The sequence below is a fragment of the Oryzias melastigma genome, linkage group LG10 (assembly GCF_002922805.2).
Source record: "Oryzias melastigma strain HK-1 linkage group LG10, ASM292280v2, whole genome shotgun sequence".
NCBI classification, from domain to species: domain Eukaryota; kingdom Metazoa; phylum Chordata; class Actinopteri; order Beloniformes; family Adrianichthyidae; genus Oryzias; species Oryzias melastigma.
This window is the reverse complement of record NC_050521.1, coordinates 25,591,624-25,605,840: the sequence shown is the minus strand read 5'-3', so window position 1 is coordinate 25,605,840 and position 14,217 is coordinate 25,591,624. Positions and strand designations below refer to the sequence as shown.

The 14,217-nt window shown below is 36.1% G+C and overlaps 1 long non-coding RNA gene across 1 annotated transcript in view; it reads left to right on the top strand.

Moving 5' to 3' along the window:
* Positions 1-14,217, top strand: part of LOC118599261 — a 49,626-nt gene that overhangs the window by 34,247 nt on the left and 1,162 nt on the right. The gene's annotated exons all lie outside the window — the stretch shown is intronic.

Sequence of the window (14,217 nt, the reverse complement as noted above, 5' to 3'; positions counted from 1 at the left end):
GACATCTCAGTCAAGAAATCTATTACATTTCTTGGCACAAAAGTAGTTTATTTAAGTGTACCATAAACATACTTAGTCTATATTAAAAGTGATGCAGCATATTTGATCCCAGTGTTGCCAGATTGGGCAGTTTCTCACCCATTTGGGCGGTTTTGATTCTGGATTTGCAGGAAATAATGTCTTTGGGCGTGTTTTGGGTCGGTTTGGCAGTCTTTAGTTTCTTCTTGAAATATGGTTCCACCGAGGACGTGTGGTCATCCAACTCATTCCCATTCCCAAGTCGTCGTGTACTGATGTTTGGTCAAGGACTCCTTCGCATCACGGTCCCCAACCTTCAGGCCACGAACCGGAACAGGTCCAGTACGGCAACGGTACCCAAACCCAGTACCCTAACCATTACCTGGTACTGGGTAAGGTACCAGACGTGGTACCAGACCTGAGGGTTGTGGACCCTTTTCAATACAAACAACCAGCACATTAAAAAATAACAAGTTGGGGACACCCAAAGTGTCAAAAAGTCCTTGACATATTACATGTCCTCACTTTCCATTTATTATGTATTTCACTTTAATTCAGTGTTGGCATACAGATGCACTAAAGGTGAGTCATGCAGGAGAACAACTGTTCTGTTTGAGATGTTATTAAGAAACAATAAATCACTTGTGTTATAAATGTCAATCCTTTTTTGGAGGATTTTTACTGTTAATATTGCACAACGCTAGTAAAACATCCAATACTTTTTGGAATACTCTCAGGTGATATTTGATTTGTGTCTCAGTGTTTTATTTAATATAATAAATATTTAATTTGAATTGAATTTTTACAAATATATATATGCTAAATTTAACTTGGACAGTTCCATATTCACCAGCATTTTTTTTTTATTGAAACCATAATGTTTCACTTGAACATTTACCTATATTTTGCTTTTCCTAACTTTCTGAAAAATAAACATTGCAAGGACAATTTTCATTTTTGATAATAACTGAAACCCCAAACATGTGCTTTTTTTGTGTGCTTTGCCCTTTAATTTTTTATGTTTTATTTTTTTTAGATTTTTCTTGACGTTTGAGAAAAAAAATGTATGGGGACAGATGTTCTTTGGTGTTTTTATTTAATAATGTTTGCCAAGAATTTGTTTTTGTTTTTGCTCTGACTAACTGCAAAACGGGTCAATGTAATATTAAGAAAAGGAAAAAAAGTCAAATCAGGAAGTAAAAATTGCAGGACAGATAATTACTCAGTATAGCTAATGATTTACTGTTGGGGTTTTTTTTTGTGAGGCCTGATGACTTTTGGGCTGGACTCTATCTGGCAACACCTTTTCAAGTTTACATTTTAGGAACTATGTGGTGTAAACAGTTTAACCTTAAGAAGTATTCAGCTCCACATACATGGCCAGTAGTACACTTTACTTATACTTAAGTATACTTAATATTTAATAATCAAGTATACTTCAAGTTTGTAACTTCATCAATGAAGTTGCAGAACAAAATCAAGCGTTTTTTATGTTTTTTTTTTTTCCAGTAAAAGTCAATGGTAGAGACCTAAAAGCAAAGTGGAAGATTAAATAGTAAACTTCAAAGAAGGCAGAAAAAAATAGGGTGGAAGTAATTACAAAGTACTTGTTTAATCAGTTAGTACACAGCAGAAAGACTCACACAAATTCCGAATCCTTTTGGAAATGAGGATGTGAAATGATCCCAGCGATGCCATCTGAGCCACTTTTCTTTTGTGTTTTCTTTATTTGTTTTTGGTTTAATCTTTTTTCTCAGTTCAATTATTCAGTCAGCATCATTAGTAGATATGGCTGAGCTGTGTAATCTTAAAGTAGGGACATCAGTGCGTACTGTCTGGGCCCCCGTTTCTCCCCCATGGCTAGTGTTAGCTCATTATCCAGTCACTCTGGGAGAGTTTAGATGAGCTTCCCTTCCTAGTTTTTGACTCTCCTACCTTTTCTGTTATGATGCACAGGCCCAAATGGTTCTGACACGGGTTTACCGAGCTCCCAGTTCAAATAAAATCCACGTCTCATAAGTTTCCCACCAAGGAAAAATTAAAAAATTAAGAAGTCTCTTCTGCATAATGTATCGCACCAAAAGCAGGTTTACCAAAGGACACCTGGAAATGTCAGAGGGCTTGAATGTCAGCTCATTATTTTATCATTTTCTCTTTGTTTATTAATTCATTTTCATGCAAAATTTAAGCTCTGCGTACTTCTTGATGGGGTTTGAAGTATAATTCTTATATAATTGTTGCAGTGCAGAATGCTTTTAAGTAGAAGGGAATAATTCCATATCTTTTTTCATCCTTAATAATAAAAAAGAAAAATTTATTTTTTTCCATTTAAGGTTAAATATTACAAAAAAAGTAATAATGTTGAAAAAAAGAGACCCTTATAAAAGTATAATCTAATATAAACCCCCCAGATGCACAGAGCGTGGATGGGGATGGAGCATTCTTACATTATAGCTGCATTATTTTATTTTGTCCAAATAAACTTAAAGTTTTACCGAGAACCTGCAAGTGCAAAGCAAAACTGTAGTTGTACTAGATTAGAATATTTGAGAAGAATCAGCACAAATATTGAGCTGAATGTTTACAGATAGCTGGTTGACCACATCAACAATAAACTGCTTTGATTGGCTGGCTATGGATGTACTCTTAGATCGATTGTACCACCAATTCTAAATATTATTTTAAATTTTGCTGGATTTTCTTGAAAAAAAAAAAAAGAAAACAATTTGACTTTAGAAAATGTTTTAGTTTATCCATTTTATTTTTCCGACTGTTTCGTAAAGAAAGTTATCCTTCAGTTTAAATGAACCATGTCCATTTCCAAAGGATTCTTACTCACCACATATGCCTGTCTTTGCGTAGCGGCGCTCTAACCTGTAGACTGCGTCCTTACACGCTGATTTCTGACTGCACTCTTGATGCCGTAACCGCGGCTCCCATTAGAGAATCGTGTTTCTCTTTAATGCAGTGCTATTTAAAGGCTTAAAGTTCAGAGACATTCAATATCTGGCCTCATTCTTTATGCACAGAGGGGTTTTTACAGAATCTTTTAATCTTTCTATCTTATGCTTGTGGAGAAGACTTTCCCCCATATTCCTTATTTTTTTAATCTAAACTTTTATCACTGTGACTAGTTTTAGTAGTTAGAAACTTCTTTCTAAATAGAAAATCCAAACTTACACGAACATCCGTAAAAAAATATGTAAAAGAAAACGCTAAAAGTATTTCATGATCCATTCAGATTTTAGTAATGATGAAGAATTGATCACTTTAATTTGAGTTACTGCAGTCATCTACATGGGGAATTACATATAAATATCAATGCTTGCTGTTTCCATGAAATATTTCTCTGACTAGTTTAACGAAACCATCCGTGTCTCTATCTAAAGAGCTGTGTTCAAAGGGTAGACATTTAAAATCATCAAACGTATTCACATACACTTTGTTTCTGTGATGTCGACTGAGTAACTTCCTGTCACCCATCATTCAGTTACAGCTAGACAAATGAGTGACAGTTAAAGCGAAAAAAAAAAATCTTTGATATCAAACGATATCAAAATACTTTGAAAAGATCAATAATCAGTGGTTTTCTTTGTTCTTTCTTAAATATTTAAGCATAAAAATGGATAAAAAAGGAAGACATCTATCAAACTACAAAAACTGGCATTTGTAAAGAGCATGTTTTGGTTTAAATGTGGATCTGGGACAAAATAAGAGGATAAAAAATTCTGATGCTGCATCAACAAAACACAAATCATATATAATCAAAGAAAAAAAAAATCAAAAGTGACGTGATGTTCCATATTAAGGCCACACGCTTCAAATTCAACCGATATTTTATCATCCAGTAGATGCTCTATCAGAGCAAATGAAGCTTCATGAAGCATTCCACTTGAGTGAACCAATGAAAGGCTTCAGTGCTTTATAGAGCTTCATCACTAATTGGCTGGTCTTAGGTGTAAATCTCGCCCCCACATGTCCCCCAGTCCTATCTGGCGGAACTCTATTCAAATACGTAGCTGTAGAGTTAGATAAGCTAATTCTTCTTTAATTGTTCTGGTAAATCTCCTGTCCGTCCTGGTAGAGGATCTCTCCTTCATGTGGACATCATGAGGTTTCTTGTTTTTTTCCTGAATCCGTTTTTTTTAGGAGTTTTTCTTTACCAGGAAGTAGGGTCTAAGGACAGGGATAATCAGCCTCTTTGGCATGAAGCCCAATGAGGCCATTGTTTTGTGATATTGGGCTGTGTAAATAAAATTAAATTGAACTAATTATCAAGAAAGTGCCTAAAGACAAAGCATCAATGAGCTGAGTTAAGGTCCTTTAAAGATTGAGATAATGAAGAAACAAGAAGCACATGTGACCATTGTAATTGAAATCAGGTTTGAATAGTTTAAAAACTGAACTTAAACAAAATATTAGAGTCAAAGCTGCGACAGAAACCCAATACCCAGATAATACCCAGCTCATTGACATGAAGGAAAATCCTACGAAAAGCCATTGAGATAGAAGTGGGAATACTACCATATTTTTTTGGAGTAGCGGTCGCTGTTTTTTTCATGATTAGTGGCTTATACTCAAGAGCGACTTATTTGTGACTTTTTTTAGACATCAATAGGATGATATATTCGTTATTTTTCCACAAGCAACTGATTACCTTTAAGCGCTTGTTTCCGCTAACAACCACTAGAGGGCCCTGTATTTTCTTCTGACAGTGCCAGAAGAAGAAGTGTTGTCCAAAACAAACATGGAGGAGAATCTGAATTGATTTTTCTGATCTTTGCATCCAGGCATTATTATTCTTGTTTTTATTTTTTGCCATGGGAAACATAAAAGTGCAACTTATACTCCAGAGCGACTTAAATATGCTTTTTTTTCTTCTTGATTTTTGTTCCTGTGATTTATACTACAGAAAATATGGTAATTGGTGGCAATATTAGAATGAACATAAAAACCGACAAACAAAAAAAAAAAACACCCACACAGGGTAGTAACTGGGGGAGTGGCTACAGCAGATCCCGAGGGACTTCAATGATACATGTTACATTTTTAGGAAATAAAAGCCTTTATTGAGGCATAGCGTTAGAGAAATACAAAAAAAAAAAAAAAACCCTAGAGGGGAAATCGACTCCTTAAAATCAGGTCACATGAAATGAATAAACAGGATCATTTCCTTTCTGTCTGCCAGCTTCCTCTTCATGCTCTGGGTTCCCACTGTTTCAACATTAGCCTGTAAGATTTTCTATTTGTTTGTTTTGTACTTGGACCATCGCACACGCCTCTTAGACAGAATTGGTGCTAATCTTAATGTCTGTTTCTGCTCCTATCACTGACTGCTCAGATTCTATCAGTTTATTTTTGTCGAGTTAAGGAGTTCACAGTGAACTAGAGCAGCTTTATGTAGTTAATCTGTTTTTATATCACATTTATAGTCACATATGGCAGAAATAAACTTTAGAGGGCCCTTTTTGGACAAAAACACAGATGTGCCAATAAGGAGAGCCATTATTAATGAAGGTAAAGGTTTCCCGCATGGAAAAAATGCAGGAATTTGGCCCTCGAGGCCTGAAGTTGCCTATCCCTGGGCCAGACTATGCAGAAGTAGGGCTGAGTATCACCAATAATATCCAGAATCGATTCGATTTGATTCACCAAAGCCTGGATCGATTTGATTCCAATTTTTTTTTTTATTCTTTCGATTCCATTCAATATTGAGTTAACAGATTTATTTAGAAATGCATTAGTAATCTATACATATCTTTTGAAGATTTTCATATTACTCTGATATACTAGTATATTAGGGAAATATTAATGAGATTGTCAATAGCATACAGTGTTACATGGATTCTCAAAGAGAGAAGCTCCAGCAATTGTTCTGCTTCTCTTTGAGGGCGTTTCAGTTTGACCAGTAGGTGGCGATCGTGCTATAGTAATACACTTTAGTCCAGAAGAAGAAGAAATTACGAGCCAAAAATGGTGCTTTAGACCACAAATGGTTAGTTTAAATAATATTTCCATAAAAGAGTTTGGAGAATTCCTGCCTAACAGTAACCAAAGATGTTCATTTAGTCAGTAATGTATGTTTTGGTCGACCGAGCGTTAGCATTAGTTGTCCTATGGAAAATCCCATTATACGTTAGCGTCAAGCTAGCAGACTTTAACACTATGCATTAGATCGATCTCTACTTTTATGGATCAATTATTAATCTGTTAACTTTAGACTAATATTTTTTTTTACTATTGATTTTTGTCAACACAGCTCTTTGCCAAAGCATCACTCCAGGTCCAGAAGGGATGAAGAACCGTCTAGAATGCAGCAAGACAACAACTTATTAATGCAAAGGCAAAAAAAGGGTTTTGATTGGCTGAAAAGAAGGTGGTCCTTTTATCTGTTTGTTTAAAGTTGAAGGTCTAACTGATAATGGTGTGTAGAGTGATTTAAAAACCTAGCGTACCTGTAAGCGTGGGGTAGATCTTCCTTAATTGAATTTGCACCAAAACTTGACAAAGAAGGAATTTAAAGGGGTCATACCATGATTTCCTTAAGCCTTTCAGAGTGAACTATATCCATATATATGATCATGTATTACCTTCAGGACACTAAAAAACACATTATTTATGAAATATGTTTATTTCCGTGAGTTTTTTCCTACCCAGAAGTAACATAACTCGATTCCTGAGGCTCCGCCTGCCGCTGTGTGTGGCTGCTGCCCATTTCATGACGTCATCCTAGAGCTTTTCTTTCTTCGTTTCTCCCACGAAAATAAACAATATCCAAATTTCTTCACAGATGGATGCACATACCACATATCTGCCTTTAGTAGCCCTGGCCATCGCGGACTCTTCCTGGAGGGGGCGGTTCACATCGGGCTCACGTCAGCATGGTACCACCCGCTTGTTTTCGTGGGTATGGGAGGGGCTGCTGCAGACACTGCAGGTTTTTAGAGGATTACTCTTAAATGCATGAACAAATCAAAATACCGCTTTGGGGTTCTTTATAGAGAGGAAAGAACAGTTTAATGCACTTAAACCCTTAAAAAGTAGAATTTTCATGGTAGGGCTCCTTCAATGGGATTGTGAATTGAGTGGAAATCCTCAGATAGTAGTTCATCCCATAACTTTCCCCAAAACTGCATACAACCTTAAAAGCAGTTTGGGGGATTTGAGGTCATTTTTGCTTTTCTTGTCATCATTTCTGTAAACGTGTGCTTCCTGTCCAGACTGTTCTTCTAACTGCTCTGTTTTTGTTGTAATCTGCCTGACTCAGTTGCCTCATGTTGTGCTGCACTCAAACGGATTCCGGTTCCCATTTACCCTGCCAGGTCATCTATTGTGCTTCTGCAGTAAGAATTCAGCTCTTACCTGACGTTCAACTCACAACCTTAACTTGCTGCAGGCTTTTTGCATTGAACGTTGGATTCTAGACTTGCTTTAAAAATCTTTTCTTTTGGAATGCCTCTCGGATTTTAAATGTAGAAGTGTTGAACATTTGAGACGATGATTTGAAAAGTGGGTCATTTATTCTGACTAAATGCTTTGCTAGTTAGTCCTCTCAGACTGCCTGCAGTGATCGGGCTTGTTTGGATCAAGATCAACTGTAGAAAACACTCTCATGCAACCGCGTCAACACACTGTTGTTGCTACACACCCACTTCTGCTGCAGCTCCACGGTTCACAGCCTTCCATTCAGCAGCGGAGAAAAAGGTTAACTTCAAAATCAAACCTGTCACATCAACTTACCTTCACCTATAGTTTACCTGTTTTTTTTTTTTCTTTTCTTTTCTTGGTGTTCACTGCAGCACCTCCTGGTGGGGTCACTGCTATTTGTCTTTTGACATATTATTACCCAAGTCTCAATGAATCGATAAACCAATTTCATTTACCATAGTTGTTTTTTTAGTTAAATTGTAAAGGCATACCAGAAATAAAAGTAAAATTTCATTTTTTTCAAACACAAAATGAAAATAACACAAGAGTTATACATTAACAAATAAAACAATGTGCTCAAAAAGAAGTGCTTAGCGGACAAATATTTTCATGTGGATGTGCTGATTATGCCTCTTTTCTACTGAGCGGTAAAGAACGGTTCAATCTGGTACTTTGAGCATTTCCATTATAAATTGGACCCATTAGGCCGGACTGGACCGTACCATTTTTAGCCCTCTGATGGTTGTAGGTCCATAGAAAAATGGAACGAATTGGTTAACAAACAGCTACAATTCAAACCTGTTGATTGAAGTTTATTACAAAATAAGAAACCGACTAAATTCCTCTTTGCCGCCCACAATCTTCTCTCAAACAATATTAAATTGTTTGTAGATACAAAGTATCAAAAGCAAAGTGGAAAAAATTTGCTTCTGGATGATCTCTATTGTAGTTGTTGTTAAATTTACCCCGTTTGAGCCGTGACAGTCCCACTTTGACTGGAAACACCTTAATTTCCTGGACCATTCCAAACCGGACCTCCCAGTAGAAACAAGGATTTAGAAGCCTAAAATTGGATTTTACACAAATTTGTTGTGGCAAAAGTTTCTAAAAGTGGTACTTATTGTAAAAGTGCTCTATACATCTGAATACAAAAAGTTCAGTCAAACAAAATCCAACTCAAAGGAGTCCAACTATAGACCAACGATGTACGGTAACAGGTGATGTGGATGAACACTCCAGTTTTTCCATTAATTTCCATTAATGTCTCATAATGAACAGCAGCTAAGTAATTACACGCAAACTGCTTCTTCTCTGTTCTAAATAAATGGACCGGAAAAGCTTTAATCACTGCAGACACCTCAACAATGGACAACATCAAATTTCTTTCCACTGTCCACATATGATTAGGAAATATATTCATTCATGCCTTTCACCTGTCCTGACAAATGATTAATTAACTTACCGATGGTAGTTGGAAAAAAACAATATTTTTTTAATTCATTTTTTTGAGAAATATCACAAGATAATATAAAAACAATAATTAAAGCTTCCATAAAATAGACAAAAAATCCACTGGAATAAGTTGTTTGGGAAATATTTCAAATTCTTAGGGTTTTGAAATGAAACAATATTTATTTTCTCGGTTTCATTTGGGGATGCTGGTTCCCATTGTCATTAGTAGGAAGGACACTGCATGCTTACAAGATGTGGATGAGTGGAATGGTCTATGTCAAGAACCATTCGAAGAACTATTTCATCTTTTCCTGTCATTATCTTGTCAATTTTCCATCAAGCTTGATAGTTTTTTTCATCAGTTGTACTGCAGTCAAATAATTTTCTTTTGAAGATTTATTTCTGTGTATCTTTGTCAGTGGTTTGGGATTTTTGGATGGAAAAACAGAGATACTTCTCATCCCTTTTACATATTTTTTTAACCATAAATGTTTGACTACTGTGTGTATCCACCATGACCCAATCCATGTCCATCTCAGTCTATTAGTTAGCTGCTCATCTGGTGACAGACTTAATCCCTCCAGTATAATCCACTCTTCAGCAGATGTCCAAGCTGCCATGCTTAATTTTACTATATGTGCTAGTTTCTACTTAGGGCTAACAAGGATATAAAGCGGATGACAGCACAAGAAGAGTCAGACACTCCAGGGAATGTCTTGGAAGTGTTGAATAGGAGAGGACAAAGACGGGAAGAGTGGGGGGGGGCTGAAAGAGGACACATGCAAGAGTTAAAACCAAGCTCTGTTGGAGGGACGTTGTAGGACATGGACACAATTTTTAGCTTAACAAAGGCCTACGTCATGGCCCGGGATGTAACCCATGCACGAGAGATTTTAGGGCATCAGTCTTTCTGGCTAGTGGTTAACCAGGGATTTACATCCACAGTAGACTCATTGTATCCTTGGGAACACACTCAACCTCACAGTGACTTTAAACATAGAAGCAATCTGTAGGTTGACTTTGAATAAACATTTCCCTGAATGGAATCAATGAGTTTGATCCATATCAGTGGTGACAACTGGGAGCAATTAATGTTTGACATTGAATTTTCTACCACAGATTTTCAGATTTTGTAATTTATACTGATTTTCCAGCATGACGAGAACCTTTCTAAGCAAATGCTTTCTCTGATCATGCTTTTTAAAAATGGATATGATTCATATCTGTGTACAAGAAATTGTACAGTAGGAAGTAAAGAATTTATATTGAAATTAGTTATTTATTCTAGAAATCATCCAGACTTTGGGAACAGCTCAGGAATGAGTTATTCAGTGAATTATAAGTCAAACATTCAGGAATGCTTGTTCAACTAGGAATACATAATTTAGACTGGAAAATGTAAATCATTAAGGAATAAGTCATCGTGTCTGAGTGATGTCATTCATTTAGGAATAAGTCATTAAGTCAGGAATAAGTAAATCGTTTAGGAATAAGTCAGTAATTAGTCGTTTACTTAAGTAAAAGTCATCCAGTTAGAAATATGTTGTTCATTTTGGGAAAAAAAGTCAATTATGCTGGAAGATTTCATTCATTTAGGAATAAGTCATCGAGTCAAAAACAAGTCAATCATTTCTGAATAAGTCATCCAGTCTTGAATAGGTGATCCAATCAAGAAGAAGTCATTGAGTCAGTAATAAGTCCATCGTTTATTGGTTATTAATTCAAGAATAGGTTGCTTTTTTATGAATAAGTCTTCTAGTCTGGAATAAGTTGTTCATTTTGAAATAAGTGGTCCAGGCAGGGAGATGTAATTCAGTTAGAAATAAGTCATTGAGTCAAGAGGAAGTCATCCAGTCAGGAATAAGTCGATTGTTTGGGATTAAGTCATTCATTCATAAATAAATCACGCAGAAATAAGTAAACCAGTTAGGAATGAGTTCCTTTTTAAATAAATTGTCCAAGCAGGGAGACGTCATTCATTCAGGAATAAGTCATTTTTTAGGATCAAGTCAATAAGTCAGGAATAAGATGTAGATCGATTGGATTTTTTTATTGTGATTCACTGCATAATGTGAATAGTTTCATCAATCATAAAAAACTTAATAAAATATTTGTAACTTAATAAATGCTTAATTAATAATGTAATCATAAAACTTTTTTCTTAGGTTTTAAATTTGCCTTCCAGGGACAGAAAAGAAGAATCAGGATGGTTTGGTGATTAAAAATCTTCAAAAATCAGCTGTTTCCTGTTAGGGTTCTGAGCCGTTCATGTCAAATCCAGAATTAGCTAGAGATAGTGTAGTACATGCTGATGATATTTTCACGTAAGAACCTGATGTCAGTTCATGTTAATTCTACCAAAAGTTTATTTATTAGCTTTTCATCCATTTGACTTATTTTCTTTTAGCTGTAGTAGCATCTATGGAAGTTTTTGTGACTCCATTGCCAATCACTGCTGGTTTGATAAAGGGTGTAAACTTTAAACTTTGTCTTTGAGATGAACCTGTGGACCTAAAGCTGACTGGCAACAAACTTTATGGCTTCACGGGCAACGGAGCGTGAGCAGAGGATGGTTCTTTCACAATCCAAGGGGACTGTATCCCAAACATATGACTATAGCACGACCATTTGTTTTTCCAAGGCAGCTGCAATGGTCCACTACCAAACTAAAAATAGTATATATATTTTTCATTTGCAGAAATGCAGTTCAACTTGAAGACTTAAAAAAAATGTGTATTTTATTTAGGTTTTTAAAATAAAATTCCATTTAGGCATACTTATTTGTTATATTTTTGTGGTGAATCATGTTTTCTACATTTTAATTTCTAATATTTTAATGACAACTTTGAACCCATCACAAATAAATATAGAACCATGTATCTAAATATATGGTAAAATAAGGACACATACAATGAAATAGAAAAACTTGTGTTATGACATACGGGGATNNGGGGGGGGGGGGTCTTTTCTCAAGTGTGCTTTGTTCTATTTCACATGAGTGAAGCCTTCGCTTAGGAGGCCTAAAGCAAGTTCCAGAGCCAGAGGAATGAGTGAGATGAGGAGAAAAAAGGATGTGGGACAGGCAGCAGAAACAGTAGTCAGTGCTGTGACTGTCTGCAGAGAGAGGATCCCGTCCCAAAACAGATGGTTTGAAAGCCCACCGGGACGTCACATTAACACCAAATAAACACTTTCAAACATACAAATATGCACTTCTGGGTCGGACTCTCAAATAGTTTTGTCACAACAGCAGCTGATTGTATAAATCAAACATTGAATCAAGCCAGAGAAACACATTTTCCATTAAAAAAAAAACATAATAACAATATTTAGCTTCTGCCTGAGCAGACACATTCATTAAAAACTGATGTGAAGTTTTTAATGAATGCCAGTGAAGCCTTGAAAACTATACGGTTCACTCTGGTTTATGTTTGTTTACACAGCTATCTATTATAATTGGCAGAAATGCAGCATTTGGATGTTTTTGTTTACATTTCCATCTCAACAACCAGCTGCTGTAAAGCTGAAGCATTTAATCGCTAATGATCTCTGAAGGTAAAAAAAAAAAAGATTGTATTAATAAAAGATCTACATCTTACTAACAAAAACATGATTAGTGATACAAAACATGTTTTTGAGTGATAAACTGATTTTATGCTGCTGCAGATTATGCTAACAGCTGGGAGTGTTTTCTGACTATTAGAAGCTTTCAAAATCTAAAGGCTCCATTTGTAGTTTTTGGAGTATTTGTGGCTGTTTGAGGTTAGCTAGTATTAGTCTGAGTACCGTCTATCTTCTAATTGTGGCTCGTCTCTAATTGATGCTGGTCTCCAGGTCCTCGTTACTGTTAGAGGTCAGTATCATATAGTGGTCGGGTTCCTTTTAGATCCACCCATCTTCCCCGGGTCGTGCAGACACCAGATGGGCCTTTAAACTTCATGCGGTGGCACATGGCAAAGAACATTCTGGTGAGGAATCTGCACGACAATTTTAGGGTGAATCCTAAATAAATTCAGACGGATGATATTGAGATGATTGCAGGAAAAAGAACCTGGTGAATCAAAAGAAATGGTTGAACTTGGATTATTTAGTTGGGCGTGTTTCCAGGAAAATGACTGACATGAAAGCGAAGAGGAATATTATTATGGAGACTGATGATGCTTCAAAGAGAAAGAAGTACTTGCAGCCATTTCTTAAGTTGCGTTTCTTGACAGAATGTCACCATAAAATGAACCCATTAGTCATCACCATTCTGCCTGTAATGGAATTATAATGACTTTCTCGTGTTTTTCAGCTGTTTACTAACACTTTTCTACTACTTACAGTTGGTATAAAATGTCAAAGAGGTGCAAATCTTGCAGTTCAGTCCAGACTTTCTTACATAAGGTGTCATATAGTTTTGGCCAGGCTCAAACGCAGTTAATTTTTTCTACCGGTTGAGACTTCCATGTTTTGAAAAGGACACCATCCATCTGTCACTACCAAATCTGAGTCCCTGATTGGTCAAAGTTCAACTGTGTGACGTTTTACTGGTTGAACTTTCCATGAATGTTTATTTTGTAAGTAGAGCCCCAAAACAGACTTAAAACTTACATACATCAACAGTTTTGAACATGGAAGCCTGAAACCAGTCTCTATGGGACCAGAAATATTCTAAAGGACGTCACTCAACCTGCTGCCTTCTGGCGGACGTTACTTAAAATAGAACAAAGTTTTTCATTTAATTTCTATTCTAATTAAATTAAGCATATAATTTGCACTACATGAAAAATAATCACCTTGAAAATATGTCAACTGTCAAGCAAAAGATACATTTAAAATACAATGATCCCCTACATAGTTTTGTCACAAGTATGACTCAAACAGGTGGCTTTTTTCAGGCTTTTAATTTGGACATAATTTAAAATAAAACGCTTACATTACTAGAGAGTTCCCTTTCTTTTGTATGACATGAAGTAAATTAGGCCATGATATTTTCCTTCTGTTTCATTTTATGATTTAGAACTCAACTGCAAAGGACATCCTGAAGTGAAATATTTAAAGAACCAAAGGTAAAAAAAACCACAAACAACTTCCTCATCACATTCATGAATCAGTAGTGCCACCAAAAAGCATCAGAGATTGGACAGTCAAATGAAGCTCAGCAGCTATTTTATAATCTTTCTATCTCAGAAACCCACACTGACTGTGACTGGCTGCACGGTGCTTAACATCCTTCCTGTTGTGCTTTGTACCAAAGGAATCTGTGAGGAACAGAGATGAGAAGAAGATCTGACTGCTGAGCTGGTCTGTATGTGGGCACACTGCTGCCGGGATGAG